Genomic DNA, 19,575 nt, shown 5'->3' with positions numbered 1-19,575 from the left:
CGACGCTCTCGCCGGCGATACCAGCGTTTCAGAGTCGAGTGACACCTAGCACGAGGAGCGTTCGTTGCGGGGACAACAGGGTGGCGAGTTCGGTACGACGATACTTCCCCCGCGTATCGGTGGGGATGTTATTGATGTTTTTTCCTCGTGACGTTGGTGTTTAAATGTAACGAGTACTGACCACGCGCGACGCTCTTGGGCTCTCTCATTCAAACCGCGAGCTTACGATTTAGTGCTGTTTCTTCATTCTTCGTTCTAAGACACGAGATTCGTTCCATCGCGCGGTGTACCGCGAATTAACTCGACGTTTTCGTATACCAGTCAGTTCCAGCGTGATCGAGGACACGTGGAGTTGGAGCGGATCGCTCTTAGCTCACGTGGTCGTCGGATACGTACCGGCGGCGCTCGTGATCGTTCGACTGCGACTCTCGCGTACGTTCCGCGCGCGTAGTTTAGACTCGTCGTGTGTGATTACGCGAATAGGAGGATTTTCTTTCGCGCTCCCGTGAGCAGTACTCGATATTCATGGTGTCTCTGGGCACGCTCGACGTTAAATCCGAACGTGAACGTGAACTGTACTCGATGAGTGTTTGCTTGTGAGGACAAGCATTTCGTTTGGGCGCGACTACAACGCGTTCCCCATTCTATCGTCGACGAACGAAGCGTACATGTCGCGAATAGAAGGAGAGGGATGACGACGAACGACCATCGCGATTCCGTTGAAGGGGACAACGTGGACTCGTGAAGAACGGCGAACGCGACTGTGTGACTACGAGACGAGGGACACGGCGGCTCACTCGTGGCTTGTGACTCTTCGTGGGACTTCCGAGATCCGCAAGCACGCGGAATCAACCAGGCAGCGTGGAGCGCTCGGCGATTGTGTGGCCGCGCGCCGCGGACCTTTATCTCTATCAACCAGGTATTAAATATAGGAAAATTCTCGCAATCCAATTAGCGAGCATATGCGTACGATACACTATCATTTTCTTTAGTCAATGTAAAGTTTGAAATGGGTATAGTTTCTATAGGTATAGTTTCTATAGAATATTATATCATGGCTGTAGTTCTATAGAATTATTACATAGTTCTATAATTTTTATAAAAGTAAAGTTTCTGGAATAGGAACACGCGCACATACGGCTATTCTTAAAACCGTTGCAAATTTTTATCATCTATCTGGTAGGATTATTGTATGATACCAACACGCAGACATCTTATAATGTGACAAGCTTCCTAAATTATTCGTGTAGTATTTCGTTACTATGCTCCTTTTAGTAAAACTAGTCGAATAGTTGGGCTTTACGTGCTTGAAATGACAGTAGGATGTTATTTTTCCACGGGAAGAGCTACTTTGCATCGCTTGCTGTATATCTATTTATGAAGGGCGCGAAGGATGGAAATGAAAAGGGATAAGTTATTGCGTAGATACTTGACACGATTTATGCTCCGTGGGCTATCCTCGTTTTAATATCCGCCGGCTCCCACGAATTTTACATTTTCTACCTCCACAATTTTACATGACGGCGCAAGCCTCGAAAAAAGATGGCGAAGAACTTCTCGCGGTATGTCGGCCCATTTTTCAGTGACTGCAGCTGCGAGCTTTCGCCGCTTCGCGGGTGCATTCTTGCACCGCCGTCTGTGGGAGCATATTCCAAGTATGCTCAATAAGATTCATATCCGGTGACAAAGAATGTGCTATTTTTCCGTGACGTTGCATGCTTTGAGTGTTTTTGAACGAAACGCGTATTTTTCATGAGTCGAGGCGTACTTCTTATGACGATAATGAAATCTATCGGTAATGTTTTACCAATAAACTGTATATATATATATATGTGTGTGTGTATGTATATATATGTGTATATATTAAATATGTGTGTGTAGGAAAGTAAAGAAAAACGGTATAGATTCTCTTTTTAAAGTATTCATAAACGACCGGAATAATGATGATAACAATGGAGTATCGTTGGCATAGCACACTAAGTGCTAGGATTGAAAACGAGGGATCCCGAGTTCAAATCTCAGTAGATTCCATTAATTTTTCTGCCAGCTTCTACACACATACACTCACACATGTATACATATGAGATAAAAAAGAGAGGAGAGAGAAAAAGAAAGAGAATGATCCATTTATAAGAGCATAAAATATTAACAAAACTGGCGAAATGCTAATGATATATCAGTGGTGTAATATCTCCATACCGCATAAATATTCTAAGCATCAAATTCGTGCTCCGAAAGGGAAATGGCTAGTGGGCGAACTGGGAAAAGTTTAAAGGTTACTGATTTTCGATCAGATTGAACGAAGTGGTAAGCTATCCTCTTTCGGTTTTCGAGCTGTGTTTACGGATTTCCAAATAAGTTACACGCGGTGGAAATTGCTGGATAAAATCGGGAGAATCGGTACGGCAAGGGTCGATTAAATTTTCGCGTTTTTCGTCGCATCGTGCACTCGACGCCCGGTGCCACTTGAGTTTTGGTTTTGGCAGCGCCTCCAAAAGTGTTTCTCTATATTTGCAATCGAGGCAGGTTACAGCCTGACCCGAATCCTTAAGCCACACCACGGTCACGGGATGCCTCGGCGAACAGGCACGTAGTAACCTACACGCCAGGCTGTGCCAGGAGCTTCTTCCTTTCTTTCTCCTTTTCTGCTGCTCAGTTTATTCTTTTCTTTCCCATGACTCTCGTCTAAAAAACTTCGCCTCTAGTCGGTCCGCTTCTCTCTCTACACTTCGCGAGAATACTCGATACAAAAGCGACCAAGTCTAGATATTATATGAGCTAAAGGAGACTTTGAAGCAAATATAGAATAAATGTATTGAATGAAAATTCTACACCCGCCAGTATTGTTTCTCCATATCAAAATTCACTCTTTGCCGCTACTTTGAAATATTTTCTTGAGTGAAAAAGATATTATATTCTATAGTATTAATTATTCCCTAGCGTTAAATTTTATCTTCGTTAACTCTATGAAATCTTTTGATCGTCATGAAATAATGTACTGTACAGCGGAGAAAATTTAATCTCATTCGTATTATTCCTCTGTTCTATGCTGTTTCGAAGCGATTGGTTTCTTTTTTTTTTTTTGTTATAACATATCCTATCGCAAATACTTGAAGAGGTCTTCAGTATTCCGGACGCATTTCCAACGCGATGTTGGTAAAGAGTCGCACTTGTTGGTGTCCAGGGACATGGGGACATTGGACGTGGAACACCGAAGAGCCGGTGGAGAAAAGGTAGTAGTGGTAGAGGGCGAGGATCGTACTCGGAGGGACACTGGAAAGCGAAGCGAGTGCGCGGTGGTCAGCCTCGAGGGTCTCTTGGGAGATTTCTGGACCGCAGTCCTAAATCAGGTTTCATTCCCCTGGCGAGTCTCTGGCACCTCGAACCCTTTCTCTGTCCTTCCTTCTCTCTCACTCTCTCTTTCTCTCCCTCTTGTACCTGTTTGCGATATATCGAACAAAGCGTACGAGCGACTCGCTGCAACTGCTTTCTTTTTTCTATGTCTGACAATTTTCTTCTACGTGCCGAATAGCGTGAAAGACGGAGAATAACCTGAGCTGAAGAAATACTCAAACACCACGACGTATAGATTGGACAATCAGTCTTCTATCATTTCGGTTCAATTTTTCGAAATGGACCGAGAGAAGACGTTCTTTCTCACGGATTAGCTTTAGTCGTAGTATTATCTCGCGTGTGAATGTGTAAAGTCGAAGGTAATGAGAACATCGCTATAGCGAGGGGATGATCGTTCGACCGGGAGATCTGTACTAGGCACATGCATTATCACAAACGATATCGCCGCAGCGCAGGCGTGAGTTACACACACTAATACCACACATTCGAAGACACGTGCGCGTAATAAGATAGCGAGAACACGCTCCGATACGAGACATTGCAGGAACGAAGGGAGGTAATTTCTCGTCTTGTGCAAATAACTTCCTCAATCTTCCTCGGTCTTATCGACAGCTTTGCAGGAGGTGGAGCTTAATCCTTTGCGCATTTATAAATTTTCTAGGAATTAGTAATAATTTGCAGAAATATTTTGCGTCTTCTCTTTATTATTACACAATTACACATGTACAATCAAATGACATTTATATGTAGTTGGAATACAAATAAATTAATAACACTAGTTTACAAATTTTGAATAATTTTTTATGTATTATAAAAAAGGAGACAATTATTGTTAACGTATTTTGGGGCGCTGAGTTCGAATCTGCCGCCAGAAAAGTTTTATCAGATCGAATTTTTAATTTTATAACATGTCAATTTGAAGACGTTTATTTTTAAGATACAGCATGCAATTTTTAAGATACAGTATTTCTTTCCGAATAATTGAGTGCGACAAGTAATGCAAAACAAACATTTTAACCAGGATTTGATGATAATTGAGAAATGTTATTAGGAGTATTGGGACGAAGCCATGCTAGGCGATTACTGTTAGACTGTAATAGGTAACACGAATAACTAAACTATTTTTGTTTTTTCATATAAAAAAATAAAAATTAAATGCACACTTTTGATTTATTTTCTATTTTCGATAAAAAAAATATAAAAAATAAACTTTGTAAACTCTAGTGTTTTAAGTAAATTAAAAATAATTAATAAACTAAATAAATTGAGATATAGGAAAGAGATAAGATATGCATCATAATAAATTAAAAATATTTAACGAATTAAATAAGTTGATAGGAAAAAGAGATAAGATGTACATTATAATATAAAAATTAAATAAATTATTTATATGTGCAAAATAAAGAGTACGGACGTCTCTGCAACGTCAAAAAACGGAGATAGCAATTTTCGAAACTCGCGGAACAATCCTTGGCATGCGTGTGTCAAAATGTTTCACGTGTGCTTACAAAATGTCGTCGTCATACATTCGCGGGAACCGAGGACCGCCTTTGTACTATTACGGCCGGAACATTACAGAAAGAGATACTCGCGCTTTCTCTGCGCGTCGTTGCTCCGTATGCAACGACGACGATGGCGACCTACGCCGTTACGGCCATAAACATAGATCAAGCTCAACAATAGCCTGCCGGTAAACGTATTGACATTTTATACTTCCCACCAGCCGCTGACTGGTTGCCTCCACGAACGTCGGTGTGTTACTCAAACTGCGATACCAGGACAAACTGCAGGATACGCTGTCCTCGCCGCGATTCTACGCACGACGAGATGCTAATGGACGAGAACGATACGGCGGATAGATTTATGAATGGTTGTGATCGAAGGCGCGTTCGAAATATCGTTAGTTTTGTACAGATTCGTGATCGAGGAAGTCGAGATAGGAGAAGGTGAAATAAAACTGTAATTTCGTAATAAAATCAACTGACTCTCGCTTCACTGTTAAATTCATAATGTCAAATTATACTATATTATATCAATTTGAATTATTTTTAATTATTTCTGTAGGAAGCGACTGCTCCTACTCATTAATTTAATTAAAACAATGAAGTTAAACAATTTAACTTAAGAAAATGTGTTAAATTTGACTCAAATTTAGTTTATTATTTAAGTGCATAAATTAATATCGACATTGTTTACTTTGAAACTACAGAACTGGGTTGATTTACATTTTGACATGTATGAAAGTTAAAAGTAACAAAATGTTATTTAACTCAAGGAAACTGGGTTACCATTGCTCCTTTGATGTTCTAGATGATATACATATATTTCTATTCAATCTTTTGAAAGTTTTTTTAGCGTTAAATTTAATAAATATTTTTAATTTAGAAATCTTGCGAAACATATTTTTCTTGTTATATATTTAATATTGTACGTTATATTACTAAACATTTATTCGATTCATCCGTATATATCCAGCTCGCGTAAACTCAATTAAACATTCCATGCTATTATTTTGCATAAATGGCGCTAAATCAGATTGATAGCCGATAATCCCTCTCTCGACGCAAGGGAAGATACCTCGCCGAGTGGTTGTTAACCTGATTCTAAACCATATGGCTGATATTGGGTCAATATGGTGAAAGTTTTCGGAGGGAACTCTCATAGAAGTGTGTTACGGGAACAGCGACGTCTGAACGCAACGCTGCGTTCTACTTAGGGCGCGTGATATTAAAGCGAGTAGATAAGGGCGGTGCATAGTCAGACACGACATACGTTTTAGTGCGTCGTCTCGTTTTTGTGCTTTTTCTTGCGAGCTTTTTCTTATTTGTGTCATATTGTCTTTGCAGAACTTTCGTTTCTAATATGTCGTAGGAAGTTGTCATGGTTCTGAGATATCTTTGTGATGAAATTTCAAAAAAATGAAGATTTCGAAACTTAGTGCTTTTTTTTAATTTCGAAAATAAATTAGCTACGAATATTTTTTTTAGGAATGTTATCCTCTTACATAATTTTAAATAATTATACTATTGTTAGTTGAATGCCAATATGTTACGAATGTTAGCGCAAGATTGCGTCATTATAAACTCTTAATCTCGCACGGAAGGAAAGGTAATCTGTGTTAGTGGAGGGTTAAATATTTATCACAGTCACGCGCACCGCATTATTCACGCTAGACCTTCGGTCATGGTGTTATTTCTTTGGTAGACTTAATTTAGAAATAACAGGATTCCAACTCTCACGAATGTTTGAGAAATTTTTCGTCTGCCTAGCTGCCCCCCCCCCCCACTTAACTAAATCTTAATGAATAAATTATATAATGCGTTATTTATGCGCTGTCAAAATCCGCAAAAAAAATTTTGCGCTCATTTCGTTTAACTGAAAAAAATTTTTTTGTGGGGGCTAAGTAGGCTGTCAGTCAGCCCCCCCCCCACGTGTTAATTACAACCGATTTGGAAAATCAAATACACAGGATTTATGCGCTATTTATGCGCTTTCATATTCACATGGTTTCAATTTTTGCATTGCATCCTTAAGGCACTTCCCTCTTGAAGCAAACAGTCATATTTATCTCTAATGTGAATATGAAAGTGTATAAATAGCGCATAAGTCCTGTGTATTTGATTTTCCAAATCTGTTGTTATTAACATGTGAGAGGCTGACTGACAGCCTACTAGCCCCCCCACAAAAAATTTTTCATTTCCGCTAAACGAAATGAGTACAAAAATTTTTTTGCGGATTTTGAGAGCGCATAAATAGCGCATTATCATATAATTTATTCATTAAGATGTGATTAAGTGGAGGGGGGGCAGCTAGGCAGACGTGGAAATTTGTTAATAAGTTTATTCGCCGAGTGCATTACCTACAAATTTTATCTCTTTATTATTTTATACAGCAGTTTTTTATTTTATGTTTTTTAATCTCTCTAAATTTTTTTTAGTGGAATCTCATTTTAAAGAATAAAAATTCTGTCATTTTTTTTCAAGAGTGACAGAATTTTCAATCTTTAAGAGTGAGATTCTACTCGAAAGAATTTAGAGAAGTAGAAGGAATATTTATTTACATAGTTCGATATGATATACACACATATAAAATTTATTATTTACAAAGATATGAGACGGATAGATATTATTTATAAAGATTTTGAAATATCGCACACGCTTACGACAGCGATAGGAAAAACAAGCAGAGATGGAAAAACGGATGAATAAATTGCCAGTCTCTTTATCCACGTAAACACGAGCGCGAGAGCTTTCACACATCAAAAGCAATTTACATGATTGTATGCATGACGTCTTGAGTACTCTTTAATCAAATAAAATATATTATGTTGCTGACGGTGGAAAATGAGAAGGATGTCGCGAATCGATGTGTGTTTATGCATAGACTGAAAAATTTTGTCTCATTTGATTCAACATGATGCATACATAACGCGACCAAAAGATTATGTTGTTCTTTAATATTATGGAAAGCGCGAAAAACTGCATCTTCTAAGTATTTGCATTCTATCATCATTTCTTAAAGAGCGAAGTTCTCTCACTAGGCAAGCTAGTGTTATATATAAGTTTCTCGAGATTAATATTTGAATGTATATGTATAAAGAAGTATTTCTAAAGTATACTTTTGTCGCGAGATTGCAGCACTTGATTTATAATATTCTCCACGATATTATTTCCATTAAGAAAACACAAATTACTAAACATAGAAAAAAAGATTAAGAAAGTTTATATGAGATATCTTTTGTTATTCGAGATGAAAGAGAATATTTATGGTGAACTGTGTGTGCCGTTTATTTCGACGTGATAAAAATCTAACCGATGCGTTACGTTAGAATAATATATCTTGAATTTTTGAGATAACGTATCGCGTGTTATACCGGAACCGGCCGTAAAACTGTGACAACGGCAGGTGACGGAGGAAAGTTTTCTTCACGCCGTGTGGCCCTTCAGCTGTTCACGTCGGATCCGTTTACGCTGGTCGGGGAAAATGTTTTCGAATACCACAAGTTGGAATAGGCTGCCGTCGACGGTGGAAACGGTGCCAAAATCTCAAGAGAAACGCGCTGTGTTCCCTCCCTGCCTTTGGCTCGACGTATCCTCCCTTTCCGACCGCCTCTCACTCCTCTCTGCCCGCTCGGCCTCGCCTCGCTTTGTTATGTTAATTGTTTCAAACTCGGGGCATCATCGCTACGTTTATTTTCCATTCTCGTCGCCTTCCTTCCTCTCTTCCGCGCGGCACACACTCGCCGGCCTCCGTCGACAAAGCCTCGTTTTCGTCCTGGGCTATTGAACCACGAAGAATACGCCCTTTGTTGAGCAACATCCTCCTTTCGGATATCACTTCTGATGGTCGTTTAATCATATTTTATTCCCCAAGGAAATACCATCTTTTATATTTTATCGTAACGTAATGTATCTTGGATTTTACGTGTATATTTGATTTTACGTATTCCGTGCGAAATAAAATAGGTGAATTCGGAATCGGTTCATGCTGTTGCAATACAGCTGTCTTGCGTGCGAAAAGGAGTAAGATTGTATAAATCATGTAAGCACATTCCGATCTGATGCATCTCTTTGACTGCGCGTGTACTTTTCTTTTTTTTTCCCCCGTATTTCTCATCCGTTTCGAGTTGTGACGGTTGCGTACCCGCGGTACTCCATATATTTTAATGTTCACGTTGTGGAATGCAGACGAAACAGTTATTACAGTTTTAATTAAACGAAAATCATATCATTCCATACATACTTGATAATAGTCTGGCTGCTGTGGGACATGCTGATGCATTCAGCGTAGCTGCACAGCGCGCCGCACAACATCCCTGATGGTTTTCTGTTTCAAATATTGTATGCCTACTATCCTCTGGGAGGTCGCCGCTGCCAACTTTCGTAGCGCCTCGGCGAGACTCGTTGGTACAATTTTTGTTCTCCATTTGCATCAGGAAGTCTGTTTAAATGGACGTACGAAAAACGTGTTATTTGATATGAGCGTATTAACCATGCTACATCGTATTCATTATAAAATATATACACATATATTTATATGTATAGAACTTAGGTATATGTATAATATCCTATTGAAATTCTTCTATCATAAGGTAATATTCATGGCAAACCACAAATATTAAAGGAATTTTGTGTGTAGCATTCTGAAATATTTTATGTACGCAAAATATGCTGGTAATGGGTCTTTCATCTTTGAATAGGCATACCTCGATATCTTTACGTATAGGAAGGCCTCGGCCGCGGTATGTGGAGTACGAGAGGTATTTACGTTACGACCATAAATTCAAACGACGTCTCAAAACGAGGTTAGAAATACGTTAGAGACCGTTTTCACATGCATACCGTTTTTCCTCTCGTGCGTAAAATCGCTCGACTATTTCTTTCGATCTAAAAGCTTTTAGTAACTACATTACATGGTATTACAGAAACGAATGGAACTCTGAAATATTAGTCTGACCACGTATGGCTGTGACGGTAATATTTTAAATAAGCTTTAATATTCAGAACTTGCGAGTTTAGGCTTCCTAGATGTATTATCGGTATGAAACTTTATAGAGATGGCTAAACAAGACCCTTTGTTACGAGGTCGTAAGATTTAATAGCTTTGCAACCGAGGATAGGACTCGCACAGTGTTCTCACGTTGTAGCTCGTGCTCAGTAGCCGCGTCATTTAGCAAGATACACCAAGCCCAGGTGCGCTCGTTTCCGTTGCTCGTCTCGTTAATTCAAATTCTGGCTTCTTGGACGGAACTGTGCCGTAATTTGAAAGCTTCGTAACGGGCTTGCGGAGCTTTAGTAAGGTGTAGTGTTCGGTCAGTCGGCTTCCTCAGTCTTCTGGCAAGGTCACGTTGTCTCTCTTCGGCTTGTCTTCCTTCAGATCGTGTTTGCCTCTTTCCCACCTCTCGCTTTCTCTCTCATTTCGTCGCTTTTGGAGAGTGAGGGAGATGGACAGAGCAAGCAGCTCCTTTGGTCTTTCCCGTAAGGGATGACCGCAGGATCTCGGGCTATCGACTTGGCTTGGGCTCTGCCTGTGCAGGAGAAGGGTAAAGGAAGGCCGGAGTTTGGTTGGTAGTCTGATGTTGTGTAACGGACGGCCTGGCTAACACCAAAGATGTCAGCACAGCATAATATTATCCTAGATGCCTCGCAGTTCGGAATTTACTCTGAGATACATAAGCCCGTGGTTAGCTAATACCGGCGCCTCATCGACCTTTACATTCTAGAAGTTGCCCGGTTGTATTAGGGGGAGAGGAGGAAATAACCCCCTCTCGATATTCAGCCATCCCTTGTAAAATCGATCACAACGTTGGCAAAGCGAAAACTGTTCGGGTAAGACTTTCGTGACCGTTCGCGACGTTACGTGTCGTACGGGATTTAGTGCGTATCGCGAAGGGTGTAATATCGATCCCTCCGAGTTCAAGCGGAATTGCCGTTCCACGACGAGAGATGTAATGGTTCCTGTATACCATATAGGTAGGTTGGTAGAGGTGTTAGGATAAAACTGCGAATTATTGGAAAGCGGGAATGCGGGTTTGTTTCGAAGCGACGTGTCGGGCGCAAGGGTGCACACAGGACGTATTATCTCGCCCGCAGTTCAATAGAATGGACCGAAACAAAGGGGGCCACTGAGCAAAATAATGCCGACGTTCAGGGGACCAGGAACTAACTGAGAAAAGGGATCTTGGTGCCATTGTGTACGGACGCGTAGATATTTATAGATGGCAAACGCGCGTGTTGGTAATCGCGTGAGATCGTGTGGGTGGAAAATGAGAAGGACTACGTGAGGGTGCTACCCACAAGGAGTGGAAACAATGGAAGAAATAAAATGAAGCTTAGGGAGTAATCGCGGAGTAGAAAGAGAAAGCTCGAAGGTTGGAACGTGCTTTTATTCAAGACATGAGAAGGAAATAGAACCGAAGCTAAATGGAAGGAAGCGAAAGCCAGACCTCCGAAAAGCAAAACTCGGACTCCCTCTTTCGATTTTTCTCTTATCGCGAAATTAGATATTACTTTTGAGACGAACAGCTAATAACAACTTTTTAATTTGCCAAGTTAGATATAACGAACAACATGCCACCTGCAGCGCGCATCAACTGTGAATTGAATCGTTACCCTCGAACATTACTTAGGAATCAAGGTGTGCGGCTGCAAGTGGCGAACACGGTTTACGTGCCGTGGCGCTTTGCTTTCAATTCCACTTTCAAACTTTTCCGCCCGCCACACGCCGCTCTCAAACAAACCGTACCGAACTGCCTGTTTGTTTCTCGACGGGCATGACATCCGTGCGGCACGTTTTAATGTGGCAAGAAGATATTCTCGGGCACGCACGCGTTCGACTTCATTATCATTGTCAACGCATAGTCGCGATATAGCGCATACTCGAAACATACTCGCATCATCAAAACCTCGATAATGGAGCTTCCATTCACGTTGTGAACAATATAGTATATTAGATCTCTCGTTATTTCACCTTCGTATTCGAACAATGGGTAAGCATGGAAAACAAAATATATATCATCTCTTCGTTATTTTGGAATAAGAAATTCGATTTCAGTACGATTAAGTTAAAAGGATCGTGATAATTGCGCAAAAAAACGAGGAGACAGGATAAACGCAAGAACACGTGCGGGAATAAAGCCGGACGTCGACCCCGGTCACCCTGTAAGCTGTCCTTCTCTTTCCCCCTTAACCACGTCACTGACATAACCACCCTTGGCTCCGATCAATCTGGCGTCTGCTCTGCCATCGTCGCCTTTGGTTCCCCACTATGTGCTACTCTGCGTTGGACCGAAGCAAGTACCCATCGTACATCAATGTGTCTCGAACCTACTACGATGATCAACTGTCAAAATCGGTGATCTGTAAGCGGCGTTTCTGTCTGTCTACGAAATCGATGACGGATAGTTAGGGTCGGTCAAAGATATTGCTAAGGACGTCCATATATAATCGCCCAAGATATAGATAGATTGCTGTAGGTTTGGCGACATCAGCTTAATGATCGTCATCAGCTTAATCGCTTCATTGAGATAGCGCGATATGTTACAAATGAATGTGTAATCAATATATCTTTTTAACACACTTTCTATAATAAATCTGATTCTATTATCAGTCCCAAATATGCCGTTAGATAATCAACGAAAAAAAACGAAATTCAACTGAAAAAGAAAGAAAGTTTGAACAATGTAGGTATAATTAAAATACTAATATTTGCACATCAGTTCTAGTACTATATATGTATATTAAATTTGTACAAAAAGCAAGGTCAAGAATTCCAAGTTTCATTGATTTTTTAATTTAATTTCATTATGAATTCACTGATTACCAGTGACATACTTGTGACTGATAATAGAATCAGTGATTATTCACTGATTCAGACTTAGAGAGCAATTAAACGAATAAGGTAATACGTATATTTGATCAAAGTAGATCTTGTTGCCTAAAGATATTTTTGTATCTTTCCAATTTTACAATTTCCAATTCAAGAGAATCTCTGATATGTTTCGCAATAAATTCTCTATTTACTTGCGACATAAAAATAAATTCTAGTATTTTAAAGATGCTCATTAGCATCAGTAATATTAAATTCTTTGTCAGTTTAATTAGTGGTTACATACTCTAGCTTGAGTCTGGAACTGTATTTCAAGACTGAAAAATAATTAGCGCGTAGTTTTTGTGGAAATTGTAAAATTTACACAAAAGTATCAAGATCCGCTTTGACTGAATGTGACCTTCTTTGTTGTATTAATATTTTTCGATCGATTTTTATTTAGTATTTCGTTAATTTAGCAATATACGTAATAGTACTGTACATATGAAATTTGTAATTCTATATTTTTTAGTTTGCTCTGTGAATTTTATTATTCTTCCTAAAATTTAATATCTGCTTCACAGAATTGAGATATAAGTGGTCTTGCTATTTCTTCATAACTCTTTTCGAACGATCTGTCAGAAGAAACGAGACCACGATTAAACCGCAGAATATCGTACGTTTTCCATTAGGATCCTCTATCGCCCGCAAAGCTTCGATAATGTCTTCAAAGTGCGATCGTTCATTCTCTCGGGGCGCGGGTCAGATATTCGATAAAAATTCGTCCGATTCCGTGAGTGCGGCCACGTACAGTTCGCTAGCACGATAGCGCGATTTCATACGCGTTTGCAGTTGGTGCGAGGCCAGACCGACGTCGGGGAAAGGTTGGCTGGCCAGCCAGCCCGGCCTGCCGCAGTTGGCCATCCGTGAACGGCAGTTCGCTTTTTGGCCGGTACGACCGGACAGAAATGTTGTTTAGCTTGATTGAACTTTCGCGGTGTCGGGGGTCGACTTTCAAAGCAACGCGGCGCAATGCTGTCTATGCCGCCGCCACCTATCCACCTGCATAAACCTCTGACCTCTTCTCTGTTGTTCCCTGTGCTTCCACTCTCGCTTCTTTACTCTTTTTATTGCACGCATTGTTGAAATCTCCCTGTAGTAATCGCGCAATTTTCTTGACGTTTTCGCAATGTCGATTATAACAGCGTTTCTCAATACATGTTTATGTCGCATGTATCTTTTATTGCATAGGAACATAGTATTATTGCGATTTCCATCTATTTTAAATTTTATATGGAAAGAGCAATTTTTCTGAAGTATCTAAAAATTTAAGTAGATATAGATATAGAAATAACTTTGTTTAACTATTACAATAATTATGTAGGAAACTCAAGCACGATAAGCAATGCTGCTTAATGTAAAAAGTTTTAACGTTCCAGCAACTAGTTTGACCGTTTTATATAATTATTTTGATAGTCTAACAAAATTATTTTCAGATCTGTAGGTATCTAGTTAAATTTTTAGGTACTTTAGCCAAACTTTTCTTTTGTGTACAAAGCTTCCAGATATTTTGACATTACTTCTTTTAAATTTGAGCATACGTATTTATTTTGAGTCTAAATAAACGATAATTATAAGTTAATTTATGTGTACATTCGTTTTTCACATTTAATAAACATTATTGTTATTACGAATTTCTTATTTTTCTTTTGAAAATCTGGGATTACAACATCTTGCTAAAATGAAGTCTGGAATTGCAAAGCACCCTTCCATGAGCACGTAGCATCCACCGCGGCTAGACTTCTCGATCCCTCATACGTGAATCGCATAAAGGGTGGCGATAAGATCGGGATGAAGTTCGCCGAAAGCATCAGAGAGATAGATTCTCCGTGAGGCTCGATATTACTTGCACACTTTACGCATACGAAGTAATCCTTGGAGGCAGCATATTGAGCGAGCATCATCCCTCTCTTCTCGCTCGCGGGGACCACAGAGAGATCTCATCTCAGAGGAGCTTGTTTCGGTTTACCGAGAGCGAAGCTACGGTAACCTTTGTCGCTAATACTATTTATCCGGGACCAGACCACGCGATCCACCCGGCCGTCCGCCTCTTGGCGGGCGATGCGTTAACGCAAACGGCACGGAGATGCGGCTCGCCAAGATCAACGGCATTCATATTGAACGAGGCGCAGGTTCTGAATATTCATGCCACCGTGTAGGGCGAACGTCGCCGGCGTCAGACTGCAAGGTGGAGACGACGAAGGGGTAGAGGCGGACTTAGCCGCCATCGTAAGGAGGGGTAAAACGCGCCTTAATGCCTCGGTGATGTGAGCAAAACACGCCGCGTGGTTGTTACTCATACGACGCAAAGGATTCGCGTTCTACAACATCGTATACAGAGGGTGGCTGATACGGCGATACGTTAACCTTTAGCGTTCACCTTATCCTGAGAGGGGAATGGAATGGATATCGTTCGAATTAATTAATAATCCTTTTTAGCTTGCCTGACACTTGTTGTACGTTGCTGCAGCATTTAAAAATTTAGCTAGATACAGATCTAAAAATAATTTTGTTGGACCGCCAAAACAATTGTGCAGAACGTTTAAAATGATTGTTAAAATTTTTTGCAACATTGTTGATCATGCTTAAATACAAGTCCAACATAATTATTTTGATAGTCCAACAAAATTATTCTCAGATCTGTATCTAATTAAATTTTAAGATACTCCAACAAAACCGTTCTTTCCGTGCAAAGTTGGGAGATATTGCATTCGCTTCATCTAGCTACTATTATTTCATATTAGATATACATTATTAATTAAAACTATAAAAGTAATATTTATTTATTCAGATTGCAATACATCTTATCATTATTGTCATATTCAATATGCAGATATGATTAGCTGGCGCAGACTTGATCCAAAAGAACGAACTCTTTGCGTGCCGTATACATCGCCTTGCATGTACGTCCTGCTACGGAAGGGGGTTGAAATTATCTATTGATTTTGAATGGGTGGCCACTATGGCGGATTAGGCTGACCAGCAGGTTGCGGTGATTGAGGCTGTGTCTGGCCTTCTGCCCCGGCCGTTCGCCAGCTTTATCATGCGCTCCCACCATTGGCGCGGAACACGTGTAATCAGCCGCCGATCAGCCAAACATGAGGGCCAAGCCGGCCGCATATTATTTTGTGGTCGGCCGCGACTTACGAGTAGACGCGGGAAAAATTTATAGCCTTGGGGAAGAGGGATTCGCTGGAAGAGAACAGCGGGCCGCGATCAAATATCCCGCAAAACTTGAAGTTTTCCTGGGGTCGAGTTAGATTAAGTTGGAAACATATGGATACTCTATATGAAACTTTGTTACACGCGAGCACTTTAATCAGGAACTTTATCGAGCGAAAACGTGCCTCCCCACAAAATTGATCGCGCCGAAGATTTGGTTTCGTCGTCGCGATCTGTCAAATATTAATCAAAACAAAATAGCAAGCAGAAACCTTGCGCAGTCGATTTCTACAATATAATCTACTAATAGATTATATACTCGAAATCTCAAAACTAAAATCACAAAAACAACTGGGCCATTTATCGAAACATATCACCGCAAAACGATTTTATCAATTGTCTGACTATAAGTTTAATCTGGTCGAATTTGTTTGGAAAGATCGATTTTAAGAGAGCGGAAGGACGGGGGCGGAGAAATGCAGTGGGATGCCGCGAAATCATCCGAAAGCGGAAGCGCGATCAGAGACACGAAGTCACAGCGCCGCGAACGAACCGCACGTGAGATAAACGTTTCCTCGCCGTGCCGGATCATTCCTAACCCTTCCCGCTCTTGTTCTACAAAGTGGCTCTAATTAAAAGACTATAAAGAGTCAGCCGCCACGTAACAGTGGCGAAAGCTCACGTACGGTAGACACAGGACGATTCGATGAGCAAGAGAGCGAGTTGTGGGGAGGAGTGAAGTGTCTGGGCGAGCATGAACGTTTCTTTCATGTCTGACCGTCGGTGTAACGCGCTCGGATAGAAGGGTTGTTTAAAGGTAGAACAGGTGGCGTGGATTCCCATCTCGTAGATACGATATAACGAGAAAGGGGGCTGGCGAGAACGCGAGTCATGCCGCGAGCAGACTACGCGCACGTTAACCGGTTTCTCCAATTATTTTTATGTCGGTTTGCGAGTAACGACTGTATAACAGGATTCTATTGTTTAACCGTTAATTTTTGCGGCGTGCGACCGTTGCGAGTTTTCGAGCGACGGGTGGCACGCGAAGCATACCGTTAACTCGGAACGTTTCCTCCCCTAAATCCTAAATCTCTTTTCACCCGTTATGCCAGTCATGGGATATTCGTCCTTCCTGTGTATTTCCAAGATAATTCTATCGTTCGCTAAACGTATCCTGAGCCTTCCGCGAACTCATCCAACGTAACGTATATTTCCATGCGGGAAACACGTCAGCAAAAAAAATGATTTCATAATTTTTAATTCAGTTATTGAGAATCGATACGGGAAAGTGCAATATCTTGTAATGCGTCAGCGCGAGAACAGGTGGAGGCTGTCTCATACAGTATCATTCGCGTGTCTGCAATCTCTCTAGTTCAGCAAGAACGCTTGTATACAAAGATAGTCTAGTTGTTACACAGTTTTCAAAATACAAAAAGATAAAAGATTTATTAATTACAGCTGTGTCATACTTTTCTTAACATTTGACCAATATCCTTATTTTATCATAACTTCTGCATATAAATAAATGAAAAACAAAAAATATAATTAATTAAAATTTTGCGCGTCTTTACCCCTAATTAATTTATTTATGTAATGGATTAGTATTGGTTTAGTTTATCGTTATTCATATAACGGTCTTATTATTGTTAATTAATTATATTGTAGATTTTAACGGTATCACTAGATATATGTATATGTACGAGGTAATTGATATAGCGACCTAAAATTTGCAGACATGTTCTTGCATGAATTTGAAGCTGATATCTTCTTAGAGACACTATCAATAATTTCTGAACTAACTTCGTATGAATTAAGATGTAAGGACATAAAAAAGAGAATTACAAATTCCTATTTTATCTTTAATTTTAGATAAATTTTATTTTATCGTTTTTGTAAATCAAAAATAAAAAATGGAAAGGAAGACTTGTTATAAAGGAAAGATCAACTCTGAATCAGTCAAAAAATTCGTCTGAAAATATTGGCCCGTGTTCAGTTAGTTCTTGTAGACGACACTATACTACGGCGTTGATCGAAAATATCGTTGTATCTTCTAGAAACGCGCCGGTGTTACGATGCTTTTAAGGGTAGCGATCCGACGCCTTCCTCTTTAATGAGACGAGCGACAGGGCTGTGTGCAGAAGAGGGGGAGGAAGATGTTCTCTCGGTCGCCCATGTCCCGTGGGGTAGGTTGATGCTGCGTATACTATCTCCTTTCGGGAGCGCCGGGGGAGATGGAACGAGATGGAACAGTCACGACGAGACGGGGACGGGACGAGGCGCGTTGGTTCGAATAAGAGACAGATCTATAGCACGGGGGGTCTCGCCGGGGATAAGGGAGGAAAGCAAGCACGGGCAAGGAAGCAAGGCAGGCAGGCAAGTAAGCAGGCAGGCAAGCAAGGCAGGCTTGCGAAACGTTACCTATAGCAGTAGGCCGTGGCTGTATTGATCAAGACGAGGCGGGACGGCGGAGCCTCCCTACGCCTCTATTTCCGTTGTTGGCCCTGTTCTTGCCTCTCCTCGCGCCTACGAGGAGGAGGGTCTTGTTCCTTCGATCCCCTGTTCCACGCTGCCCTTCTTTTCTTTGGTACTGACCGCAACCTCCATGCTTCTCCTGCTGGGAGTGAAACGCCGCCATCACCAATACCAACAGTAGGCAATCTCTCACGATCAACATCAGCGACCGGTGGTTTTCTGAAACCTATTCGTTTTCAGATGCCTAGACTGCGGGAAAAAGAGCACGGCGCTTAGCACTCTGTTTTTCTCGCCTCATCGATTTTTCTCGTTCTTGTGTATTCATGCCGTGAATAATTTACGCGGATAATTTTGTACCGATTTCTCCCCGAATCACACCTTCCGTTTGATTGCTTAGGTCCTTGAGTCAAGTTTGATGTTTCCGCATCATTGCGCCGTTTCAGGAGCCTATTATTTATAGATGACCTGTTCAGATAAAGGATCTTCGGTTCGATGCATCTCCAGTGAAGTGGAGTTTATCAATTTGTCACGTAAAAGAAAAACGCATACATAATATTAAATTTTGTAAATTATATTTATAATATACATGTATTGCCGTATACAACAAATTTTTCGAGGGATATTGGTAAATTCTTTCATACATACGTTGATTTCATACATATACAAAGTACGTATGTATACAGATAGAAAGAAGCGTAATAGTTGCGTAATTACAGAGAAAGGCATATCTATAAAATGAGCAGCTGATGCAAGCTCGATTCTCTTTACTAAAACTATTTACGAGGACTATTTTACGCTCAGTTTTCTGCGCCGTCATATTTCATTTTTCCGTAAATTCTGAAGAATTTCATAAGAACGTTCGACTATATAGCAGCTCGTGTACTACCTTCTTTCAAGATGATGCAACGAACTAGCGTGAAACAGCTGTTTCGCGATTACAATCGGCAAATATTTTTGCGAAATGTCGCAATGCAACGCGACAGTATTCCCAAAGCTGCTTGTACAAACTATGATTAAGGTACACGCGTTGAACATTTCGCGTACCTATTTCTAGTTACAGTTCAGCCAACACCGGACTAGATACGGATATGTACACAGTTTTAGTCGGACTTTTCCAGGAAAATACCAGAAAATTTTATTTCGCCTGGTGTCGTGGCAGGCATAAACGGTCAGGGTAACAAAAAGGAAGAAAAAAAAAATGTACGGACATCCCATCCGGAG

General features: G+C 40.6%; 1 long non-coding RNA gene across 1 annotated transcript in view; it reads left to right on the top strand.

Moving 5' to 3' along the window:
* Positions 1 to 27: 27 nt before the first annotated feature.
* The window catches only part of LOC108726118 (uncharacterized), a 159,408-nt gene continuing 139,860 nt past the window's right edge, over positions 28 to 19,575 (top strand). The window contains exon 1 of the long non-coding RNA XR_001936785.1: positions 28 to 919. This is a non-coding gene — a long non-coding RNA (uncharacterized lncRNA). The remainder of the gene's footprint in view (positions 920 to 19,575) is intronic.

Source organism: Mycetomoellerius zeteki, unplaced genomic scaffold (genome assembly GCF_001594055.1).
Source record: "Mycetomoellerius zeteki isolate Tzet28-1 unplaced genomic scaffold, Tzet1.0 scaffold389, whole genome shotgun sequence".
Classification (NCBI taxonomy): Eukaryota; Metazoa; Arthropoda; class Insecta; order Hymenoptera; family Formicidae; genus Mycetomoellerius; species Mycetomoellerius zeteki.
This window is presented reverse-complemented; position numbering and strand designations above follow the sequence as displayed.